This window comes from Lithobates pipiens, unplaced genomic scaffold (assembly GCF_037356315.1).
Source record: "Lithobates pipiens isolate NorthernLeopardFrog02 unplaced genomic scaffold, aLitPip1_a1.2 Scaffold_13, whole genome shotgun sequence".
Taxonomy (NCBI): domain Eukaryota; kingdom Metazoa; phylum Chordata; class Amphibia; order Anura; family Ranidae; genus Lithobates; species Lithobates pipiens.
Window position 1 is genome coordinate 39,501,913 of NW_027507718.1, and position 20,593 is coordinate 39,522,505.

Here is a 20,593-nt window from a genome sequence, read left to right on the forward strand (position 1 = left end):
TAAAGTACTCTCTTAGTCCTTGAACTATGGGTTTTTGCATCATGTTTACTCTTCACCATCATAGGGGGTAGTGTTGAAAGTTTACAACACTAACAAATACATGAAAATCGCGTCATGCAATTTCATTAGGCTTGAATACATTTATGGAAATGTACTCAAAGTGCCCAAGTTGTCATTTTTTCCTTGAGTTCCTGCCAACTCATGGCCCAAGGAAAGCATCCAATGACAAGAAAGTTGTGAAAACAATTGTTTTATTCAGTTTACATATTTATGAACAGATGGGGAGTATTAAAATATTACAGACAGCAAAACAGACCTATAAAAGGAAATTCTTAGCATTCTAAAAAAAAAAAAAATAATAATTTCTAGAGTTTTTTATAACTGGCAAATTCCTCTTTTATCCAACTTTTAATGCACTTTAATATTCAGTGCATTTGATTGAGACTGAAATTAAAACCAACTGCCAGCTTTAATAACTTACTTTTAATACGATTATCAGATAATCCTAATTGTATTAACAAAATCAAAAAAAAATCCATAAAACACAAATTGTCAGTATCCTAAGATGACTGCTTAAAGTAAAGTGTATCCAAGATTATTATTTTTTTATCACTTTGTGTAGGGCAGGAAAGGGTTAAAGCTGCGTTTTTTTTTTTTTTTTTTCTGCCATCTGTGTCTTGATAGGGAGATTTCCCTTCACTTCCTGTCCTACAGACTCAATGGGAAACGAGAGGTTGTTTCCACTGTGAGGGAACAAGAAAAAGTGTCCTTATTGCAAGATTTTCCCTAATATACTGTTCTGTTGGCAGCTTAAAATTTTGAATTAATCCCCACTTTTATTCCATGTGACATTTGTGATTAGAAAAAAAAATAAAGCGTGTGAATCTCAGGACACAGACAGCCTCACAATGGTTCTTTTACTTCACCACTTTATCCAAAATATGTTGACTTAAGTTATACTTTCATTTTATTTTGTTCGCCACATAAAGTAATTTATTTTTGCTTACACTGTGATGAGTTACTTTTCTGTCTGTTCTCTTTCTAAACAGTGTTTTTTTCTTTTAACCCCTTCGCGCCCGACTATAGCCAAAAGACAGCTACAGAGCGGACGCTAACTGCCGGGAGGGCGTCCCTGGATGTCCTCCTGTTTACTTCCCCAATGCTCGCCGCCGTGGGCATGCATCGGGGAAGTTCTGTGTTGGCCTTGTCCCTCGGACACAGCCAATCACAGATCGTGCTAAATGGCCCATCACAGCGACCATTTAGCACTCGATCGGCCTGTCCAATGAGCAGTGATCTCACATGTAAACATCTGAGATCATCTCACATTGCCGGCTCCCCTCCTCACACAGAGACAGCGTGTGAGGAGGGAGAGCTTCCGTGCTGCAGCTGCAGCGTCAGTGACAGTGAGTACACACACAGTAAAACACACACACACACATACACAGTAAAACACACACACACACAGTAAAACACACACAGTAATACACACATACATGCCCACCTGTCCCCAGTGCCACCTATCAGTGCCATTTGTTCCCTGTGCCACCTATCAGTGCCATCTGTCCCCAGTGTTGTCTGTCCCCAGCGCCACCTATCAGTGGCATCTGTCCCCAGTGCCACTTTTCTGTGCCATGTGTCCCCAGTGCCACCTGTCTGTGCCATGTGTCCCCAGTGCCACCTATCAATGCCACCTGTCCCCAGTGCCATCTAACAGTGTCATGTGTCCCCAGTACCACCTGTCCCCAGTGCCACCTATCCATGCTACCTGTCCCCAGTGCCACGTGCCACCTGTCCCCAGTGCCACCCGTCCCTAGTGCCACGTGTCCCCAGTGCCACCTGTCCCTAGTGCCATGTGTCCCCAGTGCCTCCTGTCAGTGTCATGTGTCATCAGTGCCACCTGTCAGTGCCACGTGTCATCAGTGCCACGTATTGGTGCCATCTGTCATCAGTGTCACGTGTCATCAGTGCCACGTATTGGTGCCATCTGTCACCAGTGTCAGGTGTCATCAGTGCCATGTATTAGTGCCATCTGTCAGTGCCACGTATTAGTGACATCTGTCATCAGTGCCACATCAGTGTCACGTGTAATCAGTGCCACATATTAGTTCCATCTGTCATCAGTGTCAAGTGTCATCAGTGCCACGTATTAGTGCCATCTGTCATCAGTGTCACGTGCCATCTGTGCCATGTATCAGTGCCATCTGCCATCAGTGCCACATCAGTGTCACGTGTCATTGTCCTGGTGCTCCAGGGCCTTTAAAAGTGTAATAGGTAGTCAACAAGTTATATGTGTAATTTATGCTCCTAGAACACGTGACAGTGCTCCCTGCATGTTGTACAGGCTGTGAAAAAGTCCCACACATGTGGTATCGTAATACTCAGGAAGGGTAGCAGAATGTATTTTGGGGCATTATTTGTGGTATACACATGCCACGTGAGAGAAATAACCTATTACAATGACAATTTTGTGGGAAAAAAATTAAAAACAAAAAAATCTTCATTTTGCAAAGAATTGTGGGAAAAAAATGACAACACCAAAAACCTCACTATGCCTCTAAGGCCGCGTACACACGCGGGGACTGTTCGCCCAACTTCGTCCGCTGAACAGTGTTTCGGCGGACAGTCCGCCCGTGTGTGGGCTTTCAGCGGACAATTTCAGCGAACAGTCCGCTGAACAAGGTTTTTCGGAAATTCCGAAAAACTGTCCGCTGAAACTTTGTTTCAGCGAACAGTCCCCTCGTGTGTAGGCTTGTTCGTCAAACTAAGTTCCGCGCATGCTCAGAAAGGATTTACATGCCGAAAGTTATAATGCAGTGTATAGGACGTCGTATTTTTCGTCCCGTCGTACGTGCCGTTCACATCATCGCGCACGGTTTCAGCAAACTGTTCGTTCGTCGTGTGTGGCCATGTCCGTCCATGCTAATTTTGAGCGGACTGTTTGCCGAAACTGTTTGACGGACAAAGTTGGGCGAACAGTCCCCGCGTGTGTACGCGGCCTTACTAAATACCTTGGAATGTCTACTTTCCAAGAAGGGGTAATTTGGAGAGTATTTGTACTTTCCTGGCTTGTTCGGGTCACAAGAAATGAGATAGGCCACCAGTACATCAGGTGTGATCAATTTTTTATGATTCGCACCACAGCTTGTAGACTCTCTAACTCTCACAAAGACCAAATAATATCCACTAATTTAGGTTATTTTTAACAAAGATATGTAGCAGTATAAATTGTGGCCAAAATGTATGAAGAAAAATTAATAATTTGCCAGCAGTTACAGCATATCATTACTGCTTACTGACTATTTGCTAGAGGTTACAGCACATGTTACAGCTCACTGATTAGTTGCTAGAGGTTACAGCACATCACCTCCTCACAGCAGGGGAGCATGATATACATAGGAATGCCACCTTTATTTACATATCAATGCCGCCAGCCACAGCTATTTACTTTGTATTGTCGCCGCTATTTACATATGAATGCTGGTTATTTATATGTAAACACAGGGTCTGCAGGTGAGTCACTTGCACACAGCAATAGGGCAGAGCTGGGCAGCATTAGTACCAGCACTTCACACAGATATCAGGACACAGCACAGGAATAAAACTTCAAGGGACAAGGGAATTTAAACCTGTATAGTTGGCAAGTATGAGGCACCTGTTTTGGGCCCCACAACAATGACAGGGCCCAGGGCAGCTGCCCCTTTTGCCCTGCCTTAAAGACGGCCCCGTGTACGGGGCATAAGATTGAGGAATTTAAGGAACAACGAGTACTGTTTTAGGATTTACTGGATTATATAGAGCTATATAGCAAACTACAGGGGTTGGTGAGCATGTGGCCCTGCATGCTTGTCAAATTAGGACAAGTAACTGTGTTTGTACAGCTGCTATATCCCTATAGAGTAACATAGGCTGCCTGCATGCAGCTCCATTTTCATAAACAAAAAAACCTGCTGTATGCTGTATGGGCCACAATGATCATGTGATTGAGGCGTTAGATTGCCTTCGTAAACCTTTTAACTTGGGCTCCAATAGACTAAACTGAACTGGTCCACCCTGAAACATCCTAGGGATTTGGGAAGCCTGGCACTGCCGGACTTCAATTTATACTACTTTGAACATTTTCCACTGGCACACTGCTGAGGTCCCCTGGTTTATGCACCTTAGGGCCCCAGACAGTACTACCCCTCCCCTAGACCCCCTTGCTATTAATTATTGTAGGTTTAAAGGTTACACAGGCTTTCAGTCTTCCAACCTTATGTTGACTTAGCGTCTCAAGTTATGGGACATTAGTCTCCCTGAAGCTTACATAGTACATACTTGATGCTAATTTGGTTAGCAGTATATAAACTGTCTTACAACTCCAAAACAAGGTATTTCCAGGCTTACTAGTCATATTCCACTTCAATTCAATAGATCTTTGCCTGAGCTTTGTATTGTGCCACATCCTGGTGTGGACATCCCTTGTATCAATAGTTTAGCTCAGATCTTAACTGGTGGGCAACTCAGAATCTTTTTGGATCTAAAAGAAAAATTAAATTCTATTCATTTTCGAAACCTTCAGCTTAGACATGCAGTTACTAGGTTCTAACCAACAGCTCATTAGTCTCCCTGAAGCTTACATAGTACATACTTGATGCTAATTTGGTTAGCAGTATATAAACTGTCTTATAACTCCAAAACAAGTTATTTCCAGGCTTAATAGTCATATTCCACTTCAATCCAATAGATCTTTGTCTGAGCTTTGTATTGTGAAAGTTTAATTGAACAAGCTGAAATTGGAAGCTGATTGGCTACCATGTACACCTGCACCAGATTTAGCACTCCCCAGTTTAGTAAATAAACCTCTATTTTTAGTAGTAGTGGATTTTTTTTTTGTAAGATATTTATTTGCACAAATAATATTGATGAACATAATATTTATACTTATATAATTATTGTTCATATGATTATATGCAAAATATTGTGGTTATATAAATTATTTATTGTTTTAGTGCTGTATATATATTTTTATATTTATATATAATTTATGATATGCATACAGCTGCTACTGATCTTTTAGTTCAGTTAGTTTAATGTCAAGTTTTTAAGTGAAGACGTTTATATATTTGGTATCCTGGAATACTATGGCTGAAAAAAACTGCTCTGGAATCTCACAGGGACAGACAACTTGACCAAATGCCTAGGCATAGGTAAATGGTATAGGTATGTGGTCATGTGACCATCCACAGTGGAATGCTGAAGCAGTGGATTCTGCAGGCAATGTATTTTAAGATGTAGATGTACTGAGGGGCATGGAAGGGGGGGGGCATATTTTTGACAAAAGGTTTACTTCATATTGCTAAAAAATATTAATGTATACTACCTTCTTTGTGCAGCCTCTTCAGTAAATATTAAATTTTTTCCTGACCCATAACAATATGAACATATTAAAATGTTGCTGCAACAAATATGCAAATTTAACTTGGTCTCCTTTTCTAATGATTAACTTTGACTGCTGACATACGCCTGTTCGACATGTGGCATGTGACGTGTGGCTGCTGAAAGAAGGTGTCTTTTACATGTAGGGTCATTGACAACCTGGCTTCACCATCTCTATGTTGTGCATGTGCCAAGATGGCATCCCCATGGGGGAATAATTCCTTTTTTGGAAAAAGTTAATATTCAGTTTCTATAAATCTTGAAAAAGGAAAGTATTACATTAATCTCCACATATGATATATTTGTAATGTAAAGGTAATGCACTAGCATTTTGTTTTGCCTAAAATAATATTAATCATAATTATTTAGGATAACTGTTCTTTCTTTTTGAACACCTCTTCACACTTTTCTGTTTTTATGAAGAAAAACACAAGCATTTTGCTGCATGAAAAATTAAGACTTGCTGGGATTTGTTGAAAAAAACCAAGAGAATGAAGCAAGGCTTATAGTGCCAATGAGGTTGGTTTACTAAAGCTGGAGTGCAAAATCTGGTGCGCTGTAATATGTTTTGTACTGTTTGTTGGTCTTATAGCAGCACCATCTTGAATTTAAACGCATTAGGGTGTGCCCCCAAATATGTTTTTTTGTATATTGTAATAGACCCTGACCAGGTTTTTTGGGCTGGAGCACCCCTCCCCCTCTTCATTACCTCTTATTTAATGGCCACCAGTGCTTAGGAGGAATCCCTTCAGTTCTCCCACATAAAGGAGTTTGGCTCCCATGGTTGAGATGCAGGAGCTTTCATTCTATTACTAGGGTAGGACCCACTAATTCAGGATACTTTGACGCAGTAAGTGTGCTTAGCCCTATATAACCATATAATGTGAGCAAACCCTCGTATTTTTTAAATATGTTAAGGTGTTTTTAACTAGCTTGCAGGAAATATCATTCCTGAATGTGTGTGCTGTAATATGTTTTGTACTGTTTCTTGGTCTTATAGCAGCACCATCTTGAATTTAAACCCATTAGGGTGTGCCCCCCAAATATTTTTTTTGTTTTTCTATATAGAAACCAATCAGCTTCCAGGGTTTATTGTCAAAGCTTAATTAAACAAACTGAAGTTAGAAGTTGATTGGCTACCATGCACAGCTGCACCGGATTCTGCACTCTCCAGCTTAGTAAATCAACCCTTAAGTATCTAGCCAGAGCTGGTACAAAAGTTTGTCCAAGAATGATAGGGATTCAGGGATAAATAAAGGGCTACAAAAACTGAGATGAAGTCGCTTAGCTGCTGTGTGTTATATATTCTAAGGATGTGGATGAGCAAGAGCTGTAAGCAATTTGTCCTTTGTGCATCTTAGAGGTCCTGTGTAGTTCTGTGTGCAGGCAGTCCATCAGATACTGTACATGTGCTACCAAAATGCACTTTTATGGCAGGTTTACATCGTATGCCAAAATCAATTCCAACTGGTAGCGGGGCAAGACAGAAAAAGCAAAAGTGAAGCTGTGAGAACACCAAATCACCATGGTCAGTCAGACATCACACCAATATCAAAATGCCACAAAATGCCTTTAAAGTAATTCACAATCTCTGTCTAAGGCCTGATCTAGGCCATATTTCACATTTGGCATTTCTACTTTGGGGACAACAGTTTGCAGAAAATAAAGGAAAACTTTAACAGTGTGGGAGTCATTTTGTCATAATGAATTAGGAACATCAGCATATATTTACCTTTAGCTGCCTTCTCTTTGGGGACTGTAATTGTGTTCAGTGAACCTGTTGATTCCATTTCACATCTGCTAAACTATGTGATGAGCAGTTATCCCTCTAGAACTTGTTATAGTAATGCACTATCCTGTGTCATCTGCCTACTAACTAGATAAAAAAAGTTAACCCAACACCTCCTACGCCAACTCCCACTGATTGACAGTATGCCAGCACCGTGAAATTCACCAGAAACTGATTGACATAAACTTAGTCGCAGATATATGTTGATGTCTGTTGTGAAAAGGATTGCGGGAAGATATCATATAGATTTCAGACGTTTATAGTAAGAGTATTTTAAAGCCCGAATACAGGTCAGGCAGACCCTGATCCCTGCAAATTTCTTTTTTTATTAATATAAGTATAGATACTTTGTGGAGCTTTCTTATTGCTAGTCATGTTACATCTTTCCTTCAACTTAGACGAAGAACAGAGCTGGACCACGAAAAAGGACACAGAGGACAATACTTTAAATTACATTTAATACAAAACTGGACCAACAAATGTTTTTTGAAACTTTTTTTTATATTACTTTATTATTTTTAGCAGTGGCACTTTGATTACTTTAGCATATCTTTGTTTTCTGTGAGTTAAGACAGAGTAAGAAAGGTTCAGGACTGTAGACTAATCAGGTTTTACTGCACTGCCCATTGCTACAGTGAATCTCCTACTGACTGGAGGAAAGAGCACAGAAATTACCTCATAAGTGACTTGCCTTTCCTTTATTTAGTCGCAGTTTTGATCACATTGCACTGCTTTGACTGCATTGGTAAAAAGTAAATGGTCTGGACTCTGTATGGTGCCTGGCAGAGATGTCTAGTTTAGAAAACTGGCTAAACAGGTTTTCCAATTTCTTGGTAGGTAAGAAAGTTCAGTATGTATTGCACAAATTTGTATTCGGTTGCTTGCCTACATTTTATTCTATAATAATAATGGCAATACAAAAATACAAAACCAGTTATAAATAGATCTGCTACTACTAAGGCCTAGTAAGCCATTACATACAGATCATAATGTTTTCAAATAGGCAAGGCATGTTAAAATGCTGCCAAGGTTGCTAAATTAAGTTTCAGATTTTCGATTTTAGCATCTGTGCTTCTCTGGGGCCATCACAGTCACATCTGGTGTGGATTTCTGAGCTTTCCATCAGGCTGCTTTCACGATTCTTGTATGACTGTCAATCATACAGTTTTCATTGGATTTTGTCCTGTGTCTAGTTTTGTCATGTGCGATTCATAGACCTTCGTGTCTCATGAGGTTAGGAGTTGTGATGCATTTGATATTTACCAGATGTTAAGGCAGCATAATTTTCACCCCTGACGGACAGGAATGATATTAGAGGGAGCTTTATTTATTTAATCATACCAAGTACATCAGATGAAAGGTAAAATTTTATATTTTTGATCTACCTAAAGTTTAAAAAAAGAAATGTCAGCAGCAACTACAAATTTTGCGAAGATTGGACAGGTATTATTGAAACCAGACAGACATTTCTTTGCTTAATCAGAGAACAATTCTCTGGGCATTTGTTGAAGATTTTAAATCTACACCAGGGTTCGCCACTTATCTAAACACTTGGGTATGTAGCCAAATAAACAGATCCAACAGACAATTCTTTCTTTCATCTGGAGTCAGTAACAGAAGCTAGATGCTTTGTGATAATGTCATCAAAGATGCTTCTGGCCTCTTTAACTTGTTTAGGATCAGTTTCACTCATTGTCCTTGCCTTCTTCACTGATGCCATACACGGTAGCATAAACTTAGTTAAATATCAGTTAATAAGGTAACGTAAACCCAATTCATTGTTATTTCCTATTATAATGATTTTACATTAAGGGATAACAAGATTTAGAAATTGAATGGAGGCATAAAGCATTATGAAGAACACCACAACACTTATGTCGTGTTTTAAGCTCTTGTAACAAATGTGCTGAAAAGGGTACATATATGTAAAAAAAAAATAAAAAAAAGTATATATATGTATAATTTCACAGGTGAGGTAGACAGCACATGGTATACTTCCTAGTGCAAGCAATCAAGCCTTCCCAACAGCCATATTTAAAGAGAAATCCAGGGATTGCTGCTCTTAAAAAATTATTGTAGAAGGTTTACATGTAACAAATTACATATCCTTCCAAATACGACAGTTTTGGGCTATACAGTAACGAGATAACTGCTACTCACGGGTGAGTCACACAGGCCATAGTCCACAGAACATGATGCCACTGCTAGCAGAGATCAAATTGAAACAAAAAGACAAATGGCTGCACACCCGCACAGTGTCGGCTTTATTGATATCCAAAATCCTTAAAAACAAGCAGGCACAGACAGGCAGGGGGTAAGGTTACCGCGTTTCACACAAAATTTGTGCTTTGTCAAAACCACATGGGAATGCAATCACTAGCTCAGGATATATGTGAAATTGTGAGTTTTAACACAAGTGTTCCTAATCACATAGTTGCATTTCTTGTTGCAAGTCCCATCATATGCATATTTAGAACTTATAAAGCATCACTGAAACAATTCAAATGACACAAACACAAATCACTTAGTATTGATACTTCTGTTGTTATTAAGATGTCAGACAAAGGAGGCCTCGTTGTTGTTCAAGATGCTAATACATGTAAGGAAGAAGCCCTTTGAAAATTGTCAGATCAGGGCACATATTATACACTAAAAAGTAATCCCATGGTCAATTATAAAAAGATCTTACATGAACTTGTGGAAAAAGGAGTAAGTTTGTTATCCAAAAAGGAGAGTGAAGTTCTGGTTCCCGATACCCCAATTATGTAAATCTTTCATCATCCCCGAAAACCCACAAGGGTTTAACCCTTTGACCGGATGCCCAATAATGGCTAGAATTCGATTGCTCAATGAAAAATTAGGTCGTTGGGTTGATTATTAATTACAGCCACAAGCGAAGAACCTCCCTAGTTATCTTAGAGATACTAAGCAACTTTTAAAAGTTTAAAAATAACATGTTTAGTTTGCCACTTGATCCCTTTATAGGCTCTGTTTGGCATAAACACACACACACACACACACACACACACACACACACACACATATATATATATATATATATATATATATATTTATATATTTATATATATTATATATATATATATATATATATATATATTATTTATATATATATATATATATATATATATATATATATATATATATATATATATATATATATATATATATATATATATATATATGTTTATACACATATACAGAATTATACGCATATTCATATGGTGTCTGGATGAAAGAAATCTGCACAATGAGGTGCTACTGTACCTATGAATGTTTTTAGTTTCATAATGTATTGTTTAGTATTTTCAGAATGGTACTTGTTACTTTTTAACTTTTTTGTTATTTTTCATTATGTTTGTGTCATTTGAATTGTTTCAGTAATGCTTTAAAAGTTCTAAATATGCATACCGTATATACTCGAGTATAAGCCGAGATTTTCAGCCTCTTTTTTGAGGCTGAAAGTGCCCCCCTCGGCTTATACTCGAGTCATCGCCGTCTGACTGCTCGATCAGCGTATCGAGCAGACAGACGGCGGACATACTACAATTTGAAAGCCGCGCCTCCGCCTCCGCCTCCGCCTGTGATAGGCGGAACACTGAATTTCCCAGCAGCCTGTGTTCCGCCTATCACGGACATCGTCTCATCCTCGTCCGTAGTACGAGGATGAGACGATATCGGTGAGAGGCGATCCTGGCAAGGCACGGGACGGAGGCAAGGCAAGGCACGGCACGGGACGGGACGGAGGCAAGGCACGACACGACACGGGACGGAGGCAAGGCACGGCACGGGACGGAGGCAAGGAGGCAAGGCACGGGACGGAGGCAAGGAGGCAAGGCACGGGACGGAGGCTCGGGACACAGGTAGGCTGGACACACACACACACACACACACACACACACACACACACACACACACACACACATGGACACACACACATGGACACACACACACAGGGATGGATGGATGGATGGAGACACACACACACAGGGATGGATGGATGGATGGAGACACACACACACAGGGATGGATGGATGGATGGAGACACACACACACAGGGATGGATGGATGGATGGATGGAGACACACACACACAGGGATGGATGGATGGAGACACACACACACAGGGATGGATGGATGGATGGACACACACACACACAGGGATGGATGGATGGATGGACACACACACACACAGGGATGGATGGTTGGATGGACACACACACACACACAGGGATGGACGGACACACAGGGACGGACACACACACAGGGATGGACAGGCATGTCTCACCCTCGGCTTATACACGAGTCAATAAGTTTGCCAGTTTTTTTGGGGGTAAATTGGGGGCCTCGGCTTATATTCGGGTCGGCCTATACTCGAGTATATACGGTATATTGCAACAGGAAATGCAATTATGTTATTAAGAACACCTGTGTTAAAACTCTGAACTTCGCATATATACTGAGCTAGTGATTGCATTTCCACGTGGGTTTTGACAAAGCCCAAATTTTGTGTAAAAAGGCGTTAACCTTACCCCCTGCCTGTTTTTGCCTGGTTGTTTTTAAGGATTTTGGATATCAATAAAGCTGACATTGCACTGTGTGTGCAGCCATTTGTCTATTTGTTTCAATTCGGGCTATCAAGTAGGAACAAGATATACAATGGCAGTATTCTTACATCCTTTTATATTGTTACATTTCACACCAGGAATCAATAAGGTATCAATTTAAGAATTAATCAATGCAAATTGTCAGAATTACTTCACCCTAAATTCCAGAGAGAAGGTTTAACGAGATGCAGTCACCCTCCAAACAGAAAATGTTCCATTAACTTAATATCAGGAGATAAATAAATTAAATAAACAATTTAATCAAAATAATAAAAAATAATGTTACTTATGAAAAATGCATTTTATTTACAATCTATGTACACTATTCAGGGGAACTGCATCAATGACCATATGTTTCACTTGTGACACTGTGTGCCCCATTTCTACATAATGTCTAGCTAATGGCAATTTTGTGAGTTTATCCCTTACTGAATATTTGTGTCTAGCAAGTCTATCTTTTACTTTTTGTGTTGTTTCACCAATATATAAAAATCAGCAAGGACATTTAATAACATACATCACATACGAATATTGCCATGTGTAATATCCCTTTATTTTAATATTATTTCCTCTATGTGGATGTGTCAGAAATTTCCCTTTTATCATTGAGTTACATTGTATACAATTTTAGACATGAATACGATCCATGATTATGCGGTCCCAAAAAGGGTAAATTAAGTGTTTTTTGTTGAGATTAGTCAGATTTGATTAATCTACTGTTTATGGTTCTACCTTTATATGAGGGAAATAGAGGATTATAAAATTCAGGGATTTGTGGAAATTATTCTTTTAATTAATGCCAATCTTTTTTGATTAATTTATGTATTCAAAATGAGTGTGGATGGAATTGGGACACAAATGGCAATCTTTTATTCATCCCGTTTATTCTCTTTTTAATGGCCACATTTTTTCTTTCTTCTTTTACAACCTCTGCAGGATACCCCCTCTGAGTTCGTTTATTTTCCATTTCATCTAAACATTTTTCTCGATCTTCATTATCAGTAACAATTCTGTTTACCCTTATTAATTGGCTTTTGGGAATGGATTTAAATACCCCAGGTGGATGGAAACGTTTATAGTGTAAAAGTTGGTTACGATTGGTTGGTTTTGTATATAAATAACTAAAATGTCTACCATTTTCTATCCTTATACAGGTATCCAAAAAAGGCATTTTTTCTTTGCTTAAACTCATATTAAATTCCAAACCACGTATCAAGTAATTAATATATGCATCGAGTAATGATAGAGTAAGTATTCAAGTCACCCTCCCATATCATAACCACGTCATCCAAAAAACAGAACCAACATTTCCAATTTTTTTTAAATAAGATATTATTAAAAATAAAAGATTATTCCACCATATCAACAAAAGTGTTTGCATATGGGAGGGCAACATTTGAACCCATCGCTGCACCCCTAAGTTGTAGTTAATATGTCTCTTTAAAGACAAAAGCATTCTCCTCTAATACAATTTTCAATAACTGCATCAAAAAAGTGATTTGATTTGTATTGTATAATCCTGATGTTGTTAGGAGGTGGCGGCAGACTTAAATACCTTTCATGAGGAATTATTGTATATAGACTTGAAATGTCCCAAGTGACCAGAATTGAGTCTGTAGATATAGTCAAATCCCTAATTTTAGACAGAAAATCATAAGAATAATTTATATATATGATTTAATTTGTCAGAGGTGTAAAACACTTGTCCAAGTATCTAACCAATGGAGCTGTAACAGACTTTGGGTAACATGTAGGTGTAATGAGAAACTCTGCTGTTAAATATGACTGTGTGTCCCCATCTATGATCTACTGCTCATTTTACCACTTTTTTTAATTCGATCTTGTATGCAAAATATTGGATTAGCATCAAGATGAATATATGTTTGATTGTCTGAAAATTGTCTCATTACTTCTTTTTCATACTTCATAGTATCCATAACAGCAATAGATTCACCCTTGTGGGCAAACTTGATAGATATATCACACCTAGCCGACAGGGAGGCCAATGTTTGTTTTTTATCATGATTCAATTTGTTTTGTGAATGGTCTAACATTGATCGATCATGCAAGAAACCCTATCCTGCTCCGTTTTCTTTATGTATAACTCTACCGCTTCTACAAAAGTAGGTGGTGTGATATCACCAATCTCGACAAAAAAAAACAAATTTAACCTTTTTAGGACCACAAAATCATGGATCATATCCATGTTTAGATTGTATACAATGTAACTCAATGATAAAAGGGACATTTCTGACGCATCCACATAGAGGAAATAATATTAAAATAAAGGCATATTACACATGTCAAACTTCTTATGTGATATATGTTATTAAATATCCTTGCTGCTATTTATATGTTGGTGAAACAACACAAAAAGTAAACAATAGAATTGTTAGACACAAATATTTAGTAAGGGATAAACTCACAAAATTGCCATTAGCTAGAAATTATGTAGAAATGGGGCACACGGTGTCACAAGTGAAATATATGGTCATTGATGCAATTCCCCTGAATAGACGGGGGGTAATCAGGAATTGATTCCTGATTACCCCTTCTCTCCTGGATTTAGGATTACGTAATTCTGACCATTTGTATTTATTCATTGTTAAATTGATACCTAATTGATTCCTGGTGTGAAATGTAACAATATAAAAGGATGTAAGAATATTGCCATTGTATATCTTTTTCCTACTTGAAGAAGGGCGTAAGCTATATAGTCCGAAACTATCCTCTTTGGAACGATATGTAATTTATTACATGTAAACCCTCTACAATACTTTTTTAAGTACAGCAATCCCTGGATTTCTCTTTATATATATTTTTTTTACCTCACTTTCTAGTTTTAAAGCCTACACTCATGCTTTGCTGGGGTTTTTCACTTTCCTCTGGATCAACTGTGGGTACAGGATTGGGTATATGGGACTGTTTAATATTATTTTTTATTTATTTATTTATTTTTATGGTTGAGCTAGATGAACTTGTGTCTTTGTTCAACCTGACTATGTAACTATTTAACTATGTAACTTATAATAGATTATATTGTTCTGTTTGCCCAAAAAAGCAGACATTTGTTAGTTGCATGATTATTTTCCTGTCTGAATCAAATACGTCTGCTGCAGTTTTTTGGATACATCTCCACTAGCCTAAAGTTGGCCATAAACTAGTAGAATTTGTACTGAGAATGTTTGTTTTTAGAACGTTTTATTTTCTAATGGTCATACCGTAACCAAATGTGAAAGCACACATTTTGAAGCATTGTCGAATGACATTCATCAAGTCTCTGTTAGCATTATCGAATATACTGCCAACATTAGTGTGTGAACATTCGTTTGAATGGCCAGCTTCACATAGCTAAATCCTGCAATTTTACCCAGTCTTTCTGACCAGATTTCCCCAGCTCTATCAGGTTAGGGACCATTGGTAAACAGGTAACTTGTAAGTTTTTCCAAACTTCTCAATGGGATTGAGGTTAGGGCCACTGCATGGCTTTTGGTGCTGTTGGTTTCAAAACACAAAATGTACATTTGACTAAGGCCACTCTCCTCCTACACGGTTAACATCTACCCAAGTAGCAATATCATTAGCCTATCCAACTTACCCTCAATCCTAAACCAGTCCTTAGTGATGAAATCAGTTCTAATAAAATAACAAACATGTTATACTTACCTGCTCTGGGCAGGGGTTTTGCACAGAGCAGCCTGGATCCTCCTCTTCTCGGGTGCCTCTTCAGTGCTCCTGGCCCCTCTCTCCTGCTGAGTGCCCCCACAGCAAGTAGCTTGATGGGGCACCTGAACTGAGCTGCAGCTCCCTGTATCCCCTGGAACATGGAGCTGTGGTTTGGTCCCGCCCCCTTTCTCTCCTGATTTGCTAATTGAGTTTAATTGACAGCAGTGGGAGCCAATGGCGCCATTGCTGTGTCTCAGCCAATCAGGAGAGAGAGTCCCAAACGGCCCTGGCACTCGTGCACATCGCTGGATAGAGATGGGGCTCAGGTAAGTATTAGGGGGCCAAGGGGGGCTGCTGCACACAGAAGGATTTTTATCTAAATGCATAGAATGCATTTAGATAAAAAAAACCTTCTGACTTTACAATCACTTTAATTAGCATTTTTTTGCATTTTAAAAAGTTTTGATTTTTTTTGCAACAAAGAACCAAGTTCACTTTCTGTTCCACATGCTTTTTTTTTTTTTTTTTGCAAACTAGAAACTATATAATATTTATATAGATTTATTTTTTCAGCAATGGGGTAAATTTATTAAGTTAATTGGGAGATACTTTTAACTTCAAGGTGAAATTTGGTGCATGGATTTTCCCAGGCAAACTGGAAAGTCAAAAAGTCAACTTTAAAATGCATGTTTTAGTTGTGTTGTAACAAAAAACATTGGAGTGGATTTACTAAAGGTAAATAGACTGTAGACTTTGCAAGTGCAGTTGCACTCATTTTCCCCAGAGCTTAGTAAATGTGGTAAAGTTCTGCTGATTTCTATCATCCAATTATGTGCAAACAAAAAATTCTGTTTGTTTTTTTATTTTCCTTGCACCTGATTGGGTAAAGTGAAGTGTTACCACATTTGCTAAGCTCTGGGTAAAATTAGTGCAAATGCACTTACAAAGTGCACAGTCTATTTGCCACCCCAAAGTATTCTACTGTTTTTTTTTTTCTCTAGACCAGTGGTCCAGCCAAGACTTCTAGCTGGCTAACAGATGGCCACACTCCACAATTATGAAAGACTATGTAAAGACCACCAACATGGTACAAGTTTTTTTTTCCTTTTTTAACATGGTAACATTGGTAAAACATACAGGGGTGTGTTTATAAAAAAAATCATCCCCGTGAAATTGCTTAAACCATTGCTTTGTGCCAATAAAGGAAACATTTAACGTTCTAAGGCTATATTTTCTCGAAGGGTAATGTTATTAATTTATTAAAAAGAAGTGGCTCTGCAAAATATGGCATTATGACGCTAGATGAAGATGTGGATACGTTTTTATTTGCTATGACCTTCAGCTCCATCTGGTGGTCATAATGAGCTATTTTCCTTATTCACTGTATTCTGTATGAACAAAAAACATTTAACCTGGAAAGAAAATAGCCTAGTGCCAACTGGCTTTGCCCCAATTAGCACAGAAAAAATGTGCATGTAGATTTACAGGACGAAAAGTTCTGCATTTTTTTCATAAATACACAATATAATATGAAATAATACCTGTATCAAGACTTTTGCAAGTAAAAGAGCAGTGGATATGGGTACATCCCATGACCCAAGTTACAAAAGGCCAGGCATTTAGCAGTGGTAAGCAGATTGGCAGTGGACTTCCACTATTCTCACAAGCCTCCAAGAGGCCAATTTCTCTGACTAAATCATTTTAGATTCATTGTGCAATCTTTTAAAGAGTCTGACATTTTCACATGTCTGTAGTCCCAAGAGATTGGTGATGTCTCCAACTTACAGTACTTTTCTGTTTACTTTCATCCATGCCAGTATTCTTCATATAACCCCCAGGGTGTCATTTTAAATTCTCCGGTTGAAGTCTAGGTTTTTTCAAGCAGGCCCTATCTGACACATCTGGCAAAGCCCTGAGGAAGTTACGAGGTCAGTGACTTAACACGTGGGAGGAGTCAGATGACGCAGATGGTGCCGACTGCTGGATCACATCTGTATAACAGAGTTTTTAAAGGCACAAATACTTCTAAATTGTAGTCAGTGCAATTACATCTAATAATGTTCATTATGTGATATACCACCACTCTAGCACCTCATTAGAGAGGCCACATTGTGTTCTTTTGAGGCCACTGGCAGAAGAGGAGACAGCGATAGACAGCCTCTTAAATAGACACTATTAAGAAAGGTATCATTCAAAAGGACACCCAGGAAAAGAGAGGTCACCATACCCATACCCCAAAAAAGGGAATAAATGCATTAGACCTAACAACGTATGTTCTTAAGTCCATACCATAAGGTGAGCACATTGGATTGAAGGGGGAGGGACCCACTTGCATGATGGTGTGGATGTATGACATTCTTTGAACACACAGTGGAGGAAGATGTAATTTGGACACATTAACTTGCACCTCTGGGGGCAAGAATATTTTGTATTGGAACTAGAGCAACTATTTCACAACCTTGCACTATATTATTGATAATCTTTGCAATTAACAGTTTGCCTTTGGACTGTTTATTTTGTAGTATGGATTTATGTTTTTTTTTTATGCACATGTTACATATATCGAATATATAGAATTTGGTGACACATATTGAGTTTCACGTAAATTGAGTTCTCTTAGGGATCGCCACATAATTATTATCGTTTACATCTTTCAAAGCAGCGGTAGGTGCACCAAATGACAAATACTGATTCCTATGTTGCACCCTTCTCAATGTCTGGTTGTGGTGATGGTACATCTATTGGTAGAACAGCAATCAGGAAGGGACAACCACAAATCATGGTGTTGAAGAGCATATTGACACAACAAAGAAGTAGCTAACCAAAGTAATTTGCCTGTGTTTACTTACTCATTTACTTTACCCTGCCTAAAGCACACCGATCTTATTTGGACTCATCATCCTCCTTAACCTTATATAGAACAAATCAGCGCAATAATATGAACCCTTGTCAAAGAATAGCAGCTGAACATCAAGGGTCAAAATTCAAATCCCTGAACAAAGTACATATACAAGAAAGATGCAGCGCTAAATGACACAAAGAATTATTAAAATAACCTAAAACATAAAAAGTCCATAAATCAACAAACAATCCAAGATCATCCCCAGTGATGTCCTGGGAGGCACCTTCTAACTGTATAAAGTAAACTTGCGGGCTCCACTCCAATGTCTGATCCACGCTGTCACTCACATGTGATACCCCCAATAGGGGAAGGAATTTATGACCCCCTGTAATTTAAAGGGTCCACTTAGTGAGGTGAGCTGCCATCTGTATTATTGGTGGAGGTGTGATTAACCCACAAAGTCACCGTCATGCAAATATTTGTGTCCATCACTGAAGACACCTTGGATTGTTTGCTGATTTATGGACTTTTTATGTTTTAGGTCATCATCCCTAACACCACATACATTAAAACCTACTATACATTTTCTGTCTTTGTAAAATTCTTCCCAGATGAAGTACAATTTGTATGATTAAAGAACATAATGAAATTGTATTGGTTTCAAAATCAGACTTGTTATGTAAGTTATGTGAGATCCAATCATGCATAAATGGCAACCCCTCTGGGGACTCATGAAAGAATCTCTTTTACGAACTATAAAACTAAAATAAAATGACATCTATGACAAATATGAAGCACAATGTACCAATATGTCTCTTTAGGATGTGGCAATATCTAGAATATCACTGAATAACAAATGCTGACTTTGAAACAATGTAGAAAATATGCATGATGACAGTTTACAAATTACAGATCCAAATTGTTATTAAAAGTCCTAATTTATGGTTCTAGAGTTTATAAAAAAAAAAAAAAAAGTTTTTACTTTGCACGTGCACCAGTGTATTTACTCTTAAGAGTCAAGTAAATCATCGTATTCCTATCAACAAAATATGTGTACAGAAATTCAGGAGAAAATATTCCTACAATAGGTAATTTAGTAACACATACAGTTTTTGCCTGCCTCAGTAAAAATAAACATAAAATCAGTAATAACCAGCCGTAAACCCAGATTTTTTTTTGTTGATAAAATTTTCATATACTGATACCTATCAATTTTGGTAAGAAAGACATGGAAGTATAAAACAGAGATAATCGGCAATTGGAGTAAGAACTGAAAGAAAGTGTAAAATTAAAATGTATAATAATAAAATTAAGATGAGTACTATATGTGTGTATTTAGGTGCACAACATTTGTTTGGCTCATTATGGTGCACATTTTTTCCAAATTATCATGTTTAAAAAGAGTCTAACAAATTGCTATTTAACCACCTGACATCCGCGCTATGGCCGAATGACGGCCACAGCGCGGATGTGAATTCCCAGGAGGCCATCATATGATGGCTTCCCCTGTGCACGCTCTCTGCCTACGCAATTGGGTACAGTGTTGTATGGCCGCGCAATTGTCATTCAAAGTGCACCAGCGCTGAAAGCTGAAAATTGGTCTGGATAGGAGGGGGGTTTAAGTGCCCAGTAAGCAAGTGGTTAAATCAGCTAAAAAAAATATTTAAACATTAAATGTATATCACCATGGCTATGGCATATCAAAAATGTGCATTTTAGAATTAAAGGAGAAGTCTAGCCAAAGCGCGTATGGCTGTATTTCTCCTATGGATCACATGAGTGCGGTTCATTTTGCACTCCTGTGACCCGTTTTCAGCAGAGAGCAGGCTGAAGACCGCTCTCTGCTGACCCTCAAGGATGTTATTCCAGGCACCGTGTCATCACGACAGGAGTGACCATGAAAGAATGCACAAAGTGAATACACAAAAGCAAATGTGATGTGCAAAAATGCAGCACTTAATTAACATTAGCTATCACATGTTTCTTGTTTGATAACCTGACTGTATGTCAAAAAAGGAAATTAATCATTGCTCTTCAGGTTGCGGCATCTTTTCATGTTTATTCAATAGCAGGAGGAGTCACCTCTAACATGTTTTGAAACATGTTAGAGGTTACCATTGGTTCTGTTCAGTAAACAAGAAAAGTTGCTGCAGCTTCAAGTGCAGTAATTAATTTCCATATCTGATCGATTCGCCAGAATACAGGAAACTTGACTAGCATCCAGGACTTTTGCAGTGGAGCCTGAGATGAGTCA

General features: G+C 38.3%; 1 protein-coding gene across 1 annotated transcript in view; it reads right to left on the bottom strand.

Annotated features, from left to right (window-relative positions):
* The window catches only part of GLIS3 (GLIS family zinc finger 3), a 535,482-nt gene that overhangs the window by 336,842 nt on the left and 178,047 nt on the right, over positions 1-20,593 (bottom strand). The window lies entirely within an intron of this gene.